Genomic DNA, 12,013 nt, shown 5'->3' with positions numbered 1-12,013 from the left:
GATACGAATTATACTGTCTCAATCTAGTGTGTGTGTGTGTGTGTGTGTGTGTGTGTGTGTGTGTGTGTGTGTGTGTGTGTGTGTGTGTGTGTGTGTGTGTGTGTGTGTGTGTGTGTGTTGCGGTGCATTGCACAATCCCTGTGTGCCACTGCTCTTAGTTATCCAGCTTTCAATTCAAATGTCTGATGGAGGAGCTGAAGAAGGTGGACGATGAGGAAGGAGGAAGGAAGGAATGATGGCAGAACTTTAAGAAGTGTTTAGTGACAGAGGAGGGAAGGGGGGAAGTAGGGAAAGACGGATGGAGGCAATCATGCTATGGCCCATGGGTCTTGGCAATAGTTTGACTCACTCAAACCCCGACCACATATTTTCAGTATCTTTCTATGGTATTTTTTGCAGTTTTCTTTTTTTCAAAAGTGTCTCTTTTAACAACTGTCCTTGTTAAACATTTGATCCTGATTGGTCAATAACATTCCAAGGGTGTGCATTATGTTTGAATAATGGGAGCTTTGCCTCATAACAGTTCCTAATCCATCCACCACAAATCCAACATAATCAACATTCAAACTATCCTATAAACATATTGACAATATTCTCAAATAACAGGACACCCCTTCATTGTTTATTCCTTACATACATATATACATACTGCACAGAATGAAACCACTTTGATAGAAAGTCCTGGGGTGTCTTACAGCAGGTAAGCATGTGACCAGCCTGGGCTTGTACCGTGTGCTGTCAGGCTGCTATGGTCTCTCTATGAATCATGTTGATGAGGGGCCTCCCATATTCTAGTACCAACTCTCCTATGGTCATATTTTACAACCACTCATTGTCTCTCCCTCCTCCTTTTCCTTCTTCAGGTCTCAGGTTGAGAGCGCTAGATCACATGATGGGTGGGTGGGGTGGGTGGGGTGGGTGGGGTTGGGCGGGGTGGGCTGGACGGGTGTGTGACCAAGGGTGACAGCAGGTCAAGAATCCAGCGTTAAAGCAGAATGTAGGGAATTCTGCCTGCAGACCTGAGCCCAGAAAAAGCAGTGGCCAGCAGTTGGGCCTGATGGACTGTAACAGAGTATAACTTCTATAGAAGTATATTATAGTTTACTTCAGTAAAGTGTAGTATATTATAGTTTAGTTTAGTTTAGTGTAGTGTAGTGTAATATAGTATAGTATAGTATAATAACGTTTTGCTTAGTATAGTATAGAATAGTATACTATAGAATAGTGTAGTATAGTTTAGTATAGCATACTATAGAATAGTATAATATAGTACAACAAAAAAAGGGAGCAGTGATCAAAGTATATACATTTTTGTGATTCCACATTTAGAAAAAAAATTCCCCACACTGTATGGGCACATTACTAAATCATAAGGCAGGAAGGACATTCCAAGGTAAAGGTTCTCTGGTGAGAGCAACACTGGTGGTAATTCATCACCTGGGGTGGAGGACCCTCCCCTGATGTTTTCCCCTCGTAGAAATAGAGGTTAGCCTGAAAATGTTTAGGAGTGTGTTTGATGAATGAATCAATCATGAAGGAGTGTGTCAGGGATTTACATATTCTTTGCTTTCTCTCAATGGAAACAAATATCAAATACCCACAACACTAACAAGCGCTTTAGATCCTTTCTGTCTTCATAAAATGAGTGAGCAGCAAAGTGTGTGCTCTGACACAGTTGTGCTCCCCTTTTGGCGCCAAACCAACCAGAATTCCGGAGAGTATTTTTCAGGTTCTTCCTTCTTTCTTGCTGTGATGTTTCGTTTTGAGGTTCTGTATTCTGCTGCTTTCACCCTACCTTGTCTCTCTCAACCCCACTGTCTCAGCCCAAACTGGCCGCTGGTAACTGCAAATGATTCTGCTAATGCTCAGAAACCTCCCAAAGCTAGGGAGCCGACCACATGTTGGAAGATGGAGCTGCACATGTGAAGGAGAACAGAGGTCTGCTTCAACTCTCCGAGGGCTAGCCTGGAGAGACTTAAGATGTGTGTCCTTTTGATGTTGGCAAGAACATATATTTTTTTTTTCATTGAACCGAATGCTTTCTGTGTGTTTCTTATATGCGGTGAACTCTTGCTAACCTTTTATTTTATTTAGCGTTTTTACCTTTTTTTGTCAAGCTGCAAGATGATCATCTATCAGATGAACTGTGGTGTTCACCTGCGACTAACCCAGAGCCCCAGATGACTCTGGGAGGTTAACAGAGTTGACAGGCTTCAAAGCCTGACTGCAGCACAGACCAGCTGTTCACAGTGACATAAGGAATTGGGCTTGGGTTTGAAATCCTTAAAAGCTGCTACCAGCTATTTTTGCTTACCCCACTTTGTTTTGAGTCATTTGTGTTTTGATTTTGTCTCATGGTTAACATGCATTCAGCTCTAAAGTGGTGAGTCTCCGTGAGACTCAATCAAACACAATTTAAAACAATGTGGGGCAAGCAGCAATTGCTTATTGCAGCTTTAAGCATCTTGAGAGTGACGTCAAGATCCCACTTCTGCTCATTTGAAAAAATATTACGTATAAATACATAAATCCATTCTGTTTTTGTATGTTAATTATGTTTATTAGTACAATTATTATCTAAATGTATCCTGAATAAGTATGTTTACAGATATAGGATAAATATGTGAATCCACCTGGTCCAAAACTATGTGATTCTTGTGTGTTCTTTCAGTGTCCATGGTGATCAATCCTTCTTAAAATTACTATTTATGTGTTTTATAGAATAGCCTCCATTTCTGACATTAATTGACAGAAGGTGTAACTGCTTCGGTGTTGAGGGCATCTTCCTTTTACCCTTGATTCTGTATAATCCCCAATTACAGAGGAGCAGGTGTTGGTTTTATATTTTAAATCCCTCCCAGGCGAGCTAAGACATTTAATTTATCTAATTACATTCAATAGAAAACTTGTTTGTTGCTACTTGGACGTTAAAGATGTTGCTGTGGGTGGTATTAAATATGCTGTGGCAGATGGATGGATGTTCGACAATGATACAATGGAGCTTGTCTTTATTATTTTCCATGTCCTACAGGTAACAAACAAAATGATTAGGTCAAAATAACAAATATCCCAACAGCAGGACCATTACTTCTTCATGCTGCAATCACAGCTCCTCTGTAACTCAACCAATCAGGGACCAGCACAGAGGATGGCTTGAAGTCACATATTGATGTGACTTCCCAGAGCCTGTAGGAACGCAGGCAGAGCAGGTCAGAGCGCTGCAGGAACAACCCAACACTGGGGCTAAATGTCATGAGGGGGAGGGGTCAAAGTTCAAACAGGGGCAGCTGTCCTGTAAAGCAAAGAGAAACTATCTAATGACCGAGGATTAATGTGTGTGCGAACCAACGCTAACACCAATATTCCAGATAATGGATTTATGAACACATTCAAACTGAATGTGATCGCTCTAAATAAATTAACTATTGACAACTTATGTGATTTCAGCTTGAACAAAAACATAAACATCATAAACATTATTATTGGGAAAGTGGTATTGTGTATTGTGTACACAATACAAATACTGTGGTATTTGTATTGGGTGGTAGAGAGATTATTCACTGTTAGGGCCCTGTACCATTCAACATATAGATATATATATAGATGGCCCTAATTGGGGCCATCACTGAGCTATTACACAACTCGCTCTGGCAAGGATCAACTTTAATCACAGTGAAATTATTGAAAGGACTTTGTGAAGCGTATTCAGTTGGAAGATCATACCCTCTGGGTTCCTGTTTTCAGCATGCACAGAACATAGCTGTAGGAGTTGCTGCAGCAGCAAAATACTTCAATAATTACACTGGAAATGTATAGCCAGAGGGGCAGAAGGAAGATAACACACAGCAGGAAGGTGGCAGAGGACAGGAGAGGAGGGTAGAGGAGAGGACAGGAGAGGAGGGTAGAGGAGAGGGTAGAGGATAGGACAGGATGGGAGAGGAGAGGAGAGGACAGGCTGGGAGGGTAGAGGAGTGGAGGGGAGATCAGTGGGGAGGACAGGAGAGGAGAGTAGGAGAGGAGAGGAGGGGAGGGGAAGGGAGAGGAGAGGACATGAGGGGAGAGTAGGAGAGGAAGGGAGGGGAGAGGAGAGGACATGAGGGGAGGGTGGCAGAGGGGAGGGGAGGGGAGGGCGGGTGGGCAGAGGGAAGGGAAGGTAGGAGTGGGGAGGATGGGAGGGTGGGGTGGGGGGAGGGGAGGTAGGAGTTGGGAGGAGGGAAGGGTAGGGTGGGGGGAAGGGAGGGTAGGGTGGGGAAAAGGGAGGGAGAATAGGGAAGGAGGTAAGATTTGGCAGAAGGGAGGAAAGGAAGGCGGGGAGGGCAAAACAGGGTGGGCAGACCCCCAACATGCCACTGAGCTGATGCCAATTGTCCAGGAGTCAAATGAGTTGTGTCAGAAAGCTCACCAGACAACTGCACTGCAAATGCAGAAGTTCACCTATTACTTACAAAATTATATTTCTGATTTTCCTTTTCTGTATCTGAGAAATGTGTCATTCTTAGTCAACCATGAATGAAGAGTTTCTGTGATAAACCCAAGTGCATAACAGTAGGCTTGTTTATTAAGATGGAAAAAACTGGCAGATCCCACCTACTGTCTATCACCAAGCCTCCTGAAGCCTGTCTAATACATAGGCTTCCATTTAGACAACGGTATTTAGCAACGGTATTTCAGTGCCGCCCCTATAGGCACACACATACATGCCAGCACAGGTGAGGATAGGGGTTACTCAGTTACTGAGGAACCCAACGGAGAGAGAGAGGGAGGGAGAGAGGAAGGGGTGGGAGCCGTGTAAAGAAGTACTGTTGAGTGAGTGTTTGAATTTCAGGGCCTGCGGAACAGGCCGTAAAAAAGAGAAATATTTTGTGAGTGTCTTCTCACAATCCAGCAGATAGAAGCAGTACTGACAGGGAATTGGTGTAATAAGCTTTGTGTTGCTTGGAAAGCACTACTTAAAGATCATTCAACGCGTATAATCCTACTGCAACAAATTTTTGTGTGATATTGAATGCATTTTTTTGTGTTTGATACAACAACAAACAATTATTCAATTGTAAAAGTGGATTATGGATTGTATTGCTGAGGGTGTCACATAAGATGGAAAAGTCTGGATTGTAAATCAATAGCCAGTGATCAATCGATCCTCAAGAGAGCCATCAGACAGTATGGTACTTTGCAAATGTCGTTCTCCACTTCACTACAGATGTTACACACACACACACACACACACATCCACACACAGCACAAGCGCAGCATGTGCTCACACATAGGGAGGCATAGTGACAAGGAGCACATGCAGGGCTTGTTAATAGCTACCCACTGTCACTCAACAGCAGGCCCTGCTTATATGAGGGGTTGGCTGTTCCCTGCTAGTGTCCAACCTCTGTTTTTATAGCCATGTTCAGCCTGTCCTACGAAATGATGGTGAGTGACCAAGACACTTTATCACTGCTGAGGGTGGACTAACTTCCAGCAAACCCTGGATAAAGTGAACCTTGCATACCTTAATGTCTTGCCCTTCTCTCCCAACTTCCAACACATTTTCATCCAAAGGGCTGTCTCTGTGGTACCACCCTACTACTGCACTCATTGCACACCATTTGGGGTGGTGGATGGTGTTTTAAAATGTTTAGTGCTTTCATTGAGGAAGGATAATTGGTGTTGTGTACAAACTGTTCGTAAGGGATTGTCACATTGACTTATTGTGATGCGCTCCACTCTGATTTCCAATTCAACCCAAACATTTGGTCAAATTGCCTTGTTTAAGGCTCATCTTTGCCCAAAATGTTTGTCAATTAACCAAATGCGACCCGTTTTTTCTAATACTAAGGACAAGTTACAAGACTCAAAAGACAGCACAAGACACATGTTTGCATGTTTCTTGACGGCAGCTCTGCTATTTATAACGGATGAATTGGCTGCTCTTAGCGGAGTCCAATGACACCCCACAAGGCCCCCTTTAGACATTTGCAAGAAACCAGGAAGTGGGCGGAGCTGGGGAGTCAGCCATCTATCATCATGAACTCTTGACAAACATATCAGGATAAATTTTTGGTGGTGTTACACAATTCTATTATAAGTTATGCTTTTTTGTGAAGTCAAGCCTCCTTTTGGTTAGTTGGCATAATAAAGGGAATCACATCTTACTTGGGCTATAACCAATCTCTCTGGGCCACAACAGAGCTAAAATACTAACAACAACAGAGAGGTCAGAAGAATTACATATCAATAGCTATTTTATGAAGGGTGCAATGTTTTAAAAGACTGGACAGAGTCCCAGATTTGGGAAGGGAATCGGTAGATCGGAGGTTGCTTTGTGTCCGACTTCCATTTAGTATAGACTGAACAAACTCAACACTTTTTGGAGAAACAAGCCTTGATGTTAAGGCTTTAAGACTAATGAACATCCATTAATTTCTAACCTATTGCACTACTTAGAGTTCAGTAGCTGTTTCCATTCAATGATCCCCTTGTTCCTTATACGGTAACTAAAACCACTAGTCTACTGTGTGCCAAATTGCCGCATTCACGGTGACTACTGGCAAAATTAAATTTGTCATAAGTCTCTTAAAAAAAAGTCACATCAGTGTCTCAGAGTCAATATTTTTAGCTTTGCTGAAATTACTTACTTTTTATATTTCTTATACAGTAAACACAGTGAGTCCAACAATGCCCTCACTCAAAACGTAACAGACAATTAAATGGAATTTGCTGCATATTTGAGTAGACCTGCCCAAGAATAATATACTGGTGAAGAAGGGGACTTTTCACTCTTCTGTAAGAAAGCAGCCTGGAGGGGAGAAGGGGCCCTTTATATCTTCCTCTGCACTGTGTGTGTAAACACTGACAGACAGTGGGGACTGGTCGACTCGAGTTTGCTTGTGAAAACTGTTCGCCTTGCAGTACCACATTCATTGACCGTAAAGAGCAGATTAGGAACTCTGAAGACTTCTAGGATTCTCCGTTCTCAGATTCTTGGTTGTTTTTTCTTTATTTCTGAGATAGCTAGAATGACTTTTCACATGGGGTAGACCCTTCATAAAAAATGTTATACAAAATATGAAATATAATTTACATCCGGTAAACAATATAGGAACCAGTTGCTAGTTAAGTTATTTCAGTTGTGCCTTATTTAATTAAAACAAATTAATAAAAAAAGGTTAAAAAAGCCATGATTACATACTCCTGTATATTTATTTGTCATGCATAGCCTCGCTTGCATGTCACATACACACACACACACACACACACACACACATATATATATATATATATATATATATATATATATATTGACGATGCATAAACATGATTGAAATGGTTATCACTTTTATAGAGAGATGTGGCAAAAAAACAAGACCAGCCTAAAACCAGGGGTGAATATAATAAATAAACCCACTCATTGAACTTCCTGGATTACTCCATTCCATTTCATTCTAATCAAGGTGGGCTATGAGCTATATTTTCCCCTCCTTTTTCCATTCTGAAGTCAGCTGTTTGGGAAGCCAGTTGTGAGTAGTATTCTACTGCATGTATGTACACCTCTAGCCTGGAGACCACATTAATGTGACCTCACGTTCTGTTTCGCTACACGGTCCAAGTCTGGACCTATAGCCAGCCACAATTTCAGTTGGCGGCAATACTTGCCTTGACTCAGCCAATCAGTGTAAAGAAACTTGTGACGCCATCACGTTGCGCTGTTCAGAAAGGCAAACCGTATTTTCCACAGAGAAACTCTGCAAGTGCATATGCTTGTTCTTGTTTAATGGTTGTTATTGAGTCTATTTCACAACAACGACCCAGTCCCTCGCCCGATTACATTGTAATTTCCAAGTGGGCGGGTAGAGGTCCAGACTGTATTGACGGAATGTGCCAGTCAATATGAAATTCAGCACACCCTTGATTTTGATGTTGGAGGCCACCAAAATGATCAATTTACAAAATTGCAAATAACATGAAAAATACATATCTTCCACGTCACCAGTTTCCTGTCAGCTGACGTGCGTGACTGACAGTCTATCCTGTTGAAATCATGCATTGATGGCAACATTTCACATACATAATAAACATAGATCTACAACAAAACACACTATAATAAATGATAATAAATGATGTAGTCCCAGCCCCTTACCTTATTTTTTATGTTATTGGTATTTTCCTGCTTTTTTCCTATTTTCTTACCATATGTAATACAATTTTTTTCCAAATTAACTATTAAAAACAAGCTACAATTTAGCGAGACTTGGTGCCATTTTGTTATTGTTACTTGTTTATTATTATTTTGTTGTTATTTGTTGACACAGTTAATGATTGTCCTACCCGGGAAGTTAAGACACATGATCTGTTATATTCAACGTCAAGGAGGCTTACAGAGCTTCAGCTCTACCACTGCTTGGCAGATCAGATCACAATCTGCTCTTTATTCAGCCTTGCTGCAAACCCTGTCTACTGAGACAGTCTGCAACCAGCCCTGATTCAGGAGGTGGTCACTTGAGGCCAGCCAGTCTCTAAGGCACTGTTTGGAGTGCATCGATTGGAACGTCCTACTGGAGTCACAGGGGAACATCATGGACATTGACACAATGGTTGACTGCACCACTCACTACGTTAACCTGTAGCTGCTATACCAACAAGGATTGTACGATTGTACGCTGCCCAATAACAAACCATGGATGCATTTACAAGTGAAATTAAGGCACTCCTCAACCAGAAAAAGCAGGCCTTCAGGGCTGGAGACAGTGAAATGCAAGGCAAGGGAAAGTAGAGAGTTTGCTGCAGCACAACAAGACCAGAGATGTGTGGAGGGGAATGAGGACCATCACAGGCTACAAAACAAAGAATCACCAGGCAACAGTGGGTGATTTGGGCAAGGCCAATGAGTTAACCGTTTGACAACAGTCTGTCAATGTCTGGGCAATGTCTGCACTGTCCCAGCCTGTACCTCCTCATCCGTTAACTCCAGCTTTCCTGACTCCATCCATACATTTGCGCGCGAATCACTGCAGCTCCAACGCCCCCCACACCTGGGCCCCCTCCCATGTCCTTCACAGCAGATGGTGTGAGGACGGAACTCCGGAGGCCCAGATGGTGTGTGTCCCATACTGCTTAAGGACTGCGCAGCCCAACTGGGTGAGCATCTCCAAAGGATGTTCAACCTGGAAATGAGGAGACTCCGGGTTCTGAGGAAAACATCAGGTCTTGTACCAGTACCCAAAGTAGGGCGCCCTCACATCACACCATGGAGACCCTGGTGTGGCTCTGCCTAATGAGACCAAATGTCCAACCTGAACTAGACCCCGTGGTTGGCTTACCAGGAACCCCCTGTAGTGGACTGTCCTCTACAACGCTCAACCAGGCCTTCTCTGACTTGGATGAGCCGTGTGGTTATGTTTTGATTTTCAACACCATCCAACTCCACTTAGAAACAAGCTGGGGGATGGGGATGGGGATCGATCCCTCCTTTGTTTCCTGTGTCACGGATTACCCAGTAAAGCCATCTATAGGTGGAGTTTGGCATCAACCTAGGTGGCGGCTGGAACCTGGTAATCAGACAATTAGGTTTTGCTTCTTTACCAGGTCGGTCAGTGTACATGTTTCCACAAGCACCATCCAGCACAAATCGAATAGCAATCCTCCTCATGCTCCAGACCTTCAGTCCACCCTTATATAATAATGGAGTGAGGGAATATGAAGAAAAGAAAATGGGCTTGTATGATTTGAGAGTTTAAGAGTTGAAATGATACACCCTGCAGGCTTCTGGCGATCCATATGTGAGTTTGCTTGGATTAGTCTCACCAGCTTCTTTGAACAGTTTGTGGCTTCTAGTCAACCTTTAAGAGGCAATCCTTGGTTATTCCATATTTTTCATTATTATTAATTATTCAGGAAAAAACAACAATGTCATAATCCAGATGGCCATTTTTTGGGCGGCATGTGGCTCAGGAGTGGTAACCGGAGGGTTGCTGGTTCTTCCCTGGCGCTACCTAGTGTCGAGGTGTCCCCAAGCAAGATACCTCACCCTAACTGCTCTTGAAAAGCTGCCTGTTGCCTTGCTTTGTTGACACCACTGCGTTGAGTGAATTTGTGTATGATTGGGTGAATGTTGGCCAATATTATAAAGTGCTGAGTGGCCACTGATTAGAAAAGCACAATAAAATGTTTAACCATTTTATTATCATCATAATCACTTAAATGTGACCCAATATGAAAAGATATAACGTGAGGTACAAATCCCTCGTACACTCTATGGCTAGTACGTCCATATTTCTGACATCATGACACAAGTGGAAGCCATCACACAGTCTACTGTCTGAGGGCAGCTTTTGTTTTGAAATCATCCAGGGGCCCGAAAAACTCAGGACATAATATTCTTGAGTCACACATTCTTGTGCTGTGAACGTTGCCTGTTCTCACTTTTCATTCATAAAAAAGATAGAATAGAACTCACCACATCTGAAGTGCAAAACAGCTTTCTGGATAAGGGTCAAGAATATATTTTTGAGTAACTGAAGCTCAGGGAATGTTTGAAGTAAGTAATCCTTCAGAGTGCTTTTACTGAGAGATGCACACAATGCAGGAAGAAACTTGACAGATGTCCAAATAGGCAAGTTGTACTAAAACAAATACACAGAACAAATCAATGACTTATACCTATAGAGCTTTATTTATGTATTTACCAAAATCGTTTTATTGATAGAATATATTCAAATAGTTAACATGTTTTTGTATGTTTTTCCTTTTTACATACGCATACAGAGAGACAGAGATGTAACTCTATTTTACTTTTACTTCAAAGCAAATGTACTTGAAGGTACATCTTATAGGTAAGATTTGAGAGTTGTAAAGAGATGGAGCCGAAAAGAGCCGAAGAGAGGAAGATTTAAAAAAATAACAACCCTTAAAAAACACACTCCTCACCATAAGCTGTGTGCGGATGTGATGGAAAAGGAAACAGACAGGAAAGATGGAATCCCTGAACCAATCAGGAAAGAGATGCCCAGATTGGTCATTATACATGAGCCAGGAATGGTCTAAAATGGAAATGGTCTAACGCAGAGGAAGGAACACAGTTAACTCGAAAGATATTCTCAAAGAGCATTTCACTCACTAGATGCCAAATGGCTTTGGTATTTCTAACAGAATACCCTCAAATTAAAGCTCTCAGATGATACATATAGACCCTTTAAAAGCACTTCATTAACGTTCATGCTTTTTTTTTTCACAATTGCATCAACTTGGAACAAACACACCATTGCCAGTGTGTGACAATAATTTTGCGTTGGGCAGCAGTTATAGGCAGCATCATTTTATAGACACATAGTGCAGAAACTGCACTTGCAGTTACATTCTGGCTCCAATTGTATATTAAATAGTTCGTAAAAAGTAGAGCAGCACTGCTCTGGATAAAACTGTTCTGTCCGCCAGTCTTTATTCAGAAATAGTTCTCTACAAAAACATGCACGTACAAATGAACACACAAATTGTCGATGTGTCGTGGGCAATTTGGCCATGGAGTAGTCTGTGTCACTTTATCAAGGTGGGGGGGGGGGGGGGGGGGGGGGGGGGGGGGTACAAAGTAAATACCCAACATGCGTAATTCTCCCATAGCGTTCATTCCGAGAGAGAGCCTAAACACTAAGACACTGACTCTTTGGACTGTCTTGGGGTCTTGTCCCTTCCTCCCTCTGACTGGACGCGCTCAGGGAGGGCATGGGGGCTCAGTGATGGGTGGACCCTAAGGAGGATTTCCAGCCCCGTGATTTGCTAATCGGGGGCTCCTTGTCATTCCCTCTAATCTTGGGTCTCGGTGGTGAAGTTTGGCCCAGCCCCTCTAGCCGGAGAAGGCTCACAGTGTTCCCATTGCGCTCCGTGCGTCTCGACCAAAGCCCGACTCCTTCACTCTGAAGGCACTGGAGAGGAGCTGAGGCCTGGAGCGGCTGAGAGAAGAGGCTTAACACATCCTTCTCCCTTATGGCTCTGTAGTACACTTTCCATCATACGTTGGGGATTGTGGAGG

The sequence above is a fragment of the Micromesistius poutassou genome, assembly GCF_964030765.1.
Source record: "Micromesistius poutassou genome assembly, chromosome: 11".
Taxonomy (NCBI): domain Eukaryota; kingdom Metazoa; phylum Chordata; class Actinopteri; order Gadiformes; family Gadidae; genus Micromesistius; species Micromesistius poutassou.
This window is presented reverse-complemented; position numbering follows the sequence as displayed.